Source organism: Cyprinodon variegatus, unplaced genomic scaffold, assembly GCF_000732505.1.
Source record: "Cyprinodon variegatus isolate N-32 unplaced genomic scaffold, C_variegatus-1.0 Scaffold2676, whole genome shotgun sequence".
Classification (NCBI taxonomy): domain Eukaryota; kingdom Metazoa; phylum Chordata; class Actinopteri; order Cyprinodontiformes; family Cyprinodontidae; genus Cyprinodon; species Cyprinodon variegatus.
This window is the reverse complement of record NW_015153129.1, coordinates 9518-12556: the sequence shown is the minus strand read 5'-3', so window position 1 is coordinate 12556 and position 3039 is coordinate 9518. Positions and strand designations below refer to the sequence as shown.

The window sequence follows — 3039 nt, the reverse complement described above, 5'->3', positions numbered from 1 at the left end:
TCAGAAAATCTCTTTGCCCCATGCCTCTCCAGGTCAGCCCATATGTTCTGCAGAACATGAGTGCTCAACTCTGAGGCCATCTAACGCTTTAGTTCCTTTACTAAAGCCAGCCAGGCCTCCATGTCTCCTTTGGATTGAAATGTTTCTAACAGCTGTGCACCTTAGCTAAATCCTATGGGACTTACACAATATTGTAGTCATTTTAAGGAAAGTACTCATTATTTGCTAGAAGTTCCTGTATGGTTTTTAGTGCTGGTGTCAGGATTCAGACGTTCCCACAGAAAGATTCACATCTGTCTTTCTTATTAAGTTTAAAAAAAACAAACAGCGCTTATAATGTCACTTTGGGCTAATCTCTTTCCTGATTATTAGGGCACCAATGCATTTCTGTAAAAGAGAACCTGTGGAGGCTGCTGAAGAATGGGGTCATGGCACAGAGGCTCTTCAACTTTGAAGAGTTGAAGCTCTTTATTAAATATAAATTCAAAAAATACCAACAGGGACAAATAATAAGAAGGTCAGAAACTAAAAGAAGAGTTTACATTTTTTTAATAACAAGAAATACTTTAGTTACATTTTGGTTCACATGTAAATCATTTTAAATGTACATGAAAAAAATATATTTAGTTTTAACTTACTTTAATTTTATTCTGACCAGTAGGCCAACACTCTCTACTTGTAAATAAATAAATATGACTAAGTGATAATTGAATAAAATAAAATATTAATTTTGAAGTTTTAATTTTAAAATTATTCTAAAAAAAAAACAATTATGCCAGAACAAATAGACTACTTTGCTCATTAACAGTGAACCAACATACCTGTCAAAAGGTGCAGAAGTCTGACTGAACATTTCCTGAACATTACAGAAAACACCTGATTTCAGTGATTACTGCCTCAAAGAGTTGCTCAACAAAATTTTAGTTCATAAGCTCAAACAGGTTTGTATACTCCTTGCATGTTATATACATATGGATTTATATCTATTTATTCAAAATTAATGCCACAATTTCTGTTTTTTTAATCATTTTTATGCATTATGTCTTTGGTCATTTTCTATTTATTTTACTTGCAGGCTTTTTTTTTTCTTTCTTTAATGGAAGGGTATGTAAACATTGAAGCATAACTACACATATTTTAAAACCAATTAAAGGTTCTTAATGTCCAAAAATGAGAATTTCTAAAAAAATCAGATTTGCTTTATTGCATTATTTAAAAAAAAAAACAATCATATCTACAAAATGGGATGTTCAGTGCAGCAGTGGGTAACACTGCTTTCTTGCCACAAGAAGGTTCCGGGTTCAATTCTCAGCACGTGGACTTTCTGCATGGATTTTGCATGTTCTCCCTGTGGATGTGGGTTCTCTCTGGGTACTTCAGCTTCCTCCTATAATCCAAAAACATGACTGTTAGGTTATTTTGCTTCTTTAAATTCTCCTTAGGTGTGAGTGTAAGCCTGTTTGTTTGTACTTTTTGTCTCTGCGTTGCCCAGTGATAGACTGGCAACCTGCCCAGAGTGTACCCCGCCTCTCGCCCATAGACAGCTGGAGAAAGGCACCAGCACCCCTCGCTACCCCATCAGGGATAAGCAGGATGGAAAATGGATGGATGGATATCTCCAAATTCTATTGTAACTCAGTTGTGCAATCACACACACCAATAAAGGGAGAAATTAATATTAAAAATAATTTCAGAAATGTAGTTTATATTGATGTGTAGTGCTTATACTGATCCTATATTTCATCACTGAATTTGTATTGTATTTAAAGATTAGTTCAATATACAGTAACTAGGTTATTAACTTACAGTAGCAGCCATTCAAAATTGTCCTTCCCACTCAAATGCCAGCCAAATGGCAGCCAACTTCCAGCCACTTGAGTGACCTTTTCCTTCTTCTGGGCGTGCATATTTTTTTACTCTGACTCCATTCTTTCACTGAATTACAGGGTCTGACCAGGAGATCTCTTTAGATCTTAATGTTGACAAATCATGACAGAATATTTTAGTTCAAAGATTGATGTTTAAAAAAGAATTGAATGGACCAGCCAAGGGCCCATCAAGGAAAGTTGGGACATTTTGAATGGCAACTACTGTAGTAACTTTTTTAAGAACCATAAATAATTAGCTTTTCTTTTAAAGTAATACTTTGATTGGAGTTGAACCACCTACCTGTGGTTTCTGCTTTCATATTAGTGTAAACAGGATCCTCGTCTAGGTCATCAGGGCCCCCTGTTAATATGATAAAAAGATTAACAAAGAAAAGAATATTTAAATGTGGGAAAGCCCCCATAAGAAGTGTTGGCAAAAGGGAAGGAGATTCAGTACAATTCTACGAGATGACTGGGTACCTGCCACCCACGTTAAGATTCTTTAGCCAATCACAACAGCAGCAGTAGCAGTTTTATTTTTCCCACAACTCGCAGAATCAATTGATAAATCAAACTCTAATCAAATCCGGTCAAGGCGAACGGGCAACAATCTTCCAATCCACAAAGGAAAAAAATGCTTCCTTTGCTAATTTTTCAAAAAGAAATACAGGATATTAAAGCTATCTCCTGTTCAGCTCATTAAGAAATAACTTTGAAATTATTGCTGAAATAGTTTTTCCATTTAATTTCACACCATTGAAATCTGTCAGCTGAAATCAGCCAGTTGTTGCATCTCTGACTGCTTCAAGAAATATAGTTTACCTTTGTTTGTGGCTCGTTGGATTGACTCATACTCAGAAGTATCCCCTGCAAAACAATAAAAAAAGGTCAAAGTAAAACACATTTGATACTCTAACACTAGAAGTCCCAGAGAATTTCAGTTTTCCTTCAAGCCCCACTCCCCTCGTTAAGTCTGTGTATTGACTCTACCTTGCTAACTGTCCTTGTTGTAATGTAAATTACCTGTGATGTGACCAGCCCTTCTACATGAGGCTGGATAAAGGATGAAACAAACTGGCATCAGAACAAGAGCATGCTCCGAGCACTTCATTACCTTCCCCTGCAACATCAGACCTTTCTGCAGGAATATATTGATAAGTCATATCTAAAT

General features: G+C 35.9%; 1 long non-coding RNA gene across 1 annotated transcript in view; it reads right to left on the bottom strand.

Annotated features, from left to right (window-relative positions):
- Positions 1–619: 619 nt before the first annotated feature.
- LOC107081016 overlaps positions 620–3039 on the bottom strand; it is a 7418-nt gene continuing 4998 nt past the window's right edge. The window contains exons 2-4 of the long non-coding RNA XR_001481015.1: positions 2691–2735; positions 2170–2229; positions 620–1387 (exon numbers count right to left, since the gene is read on the bottom strand). This is a non-coding gene — a long non-coding RNA (uncharacterized LOC107081016). The remainder of the gene's footprint in view (positions 1388–2169; positions 2230–2690; positions 2736–3039) is intronic.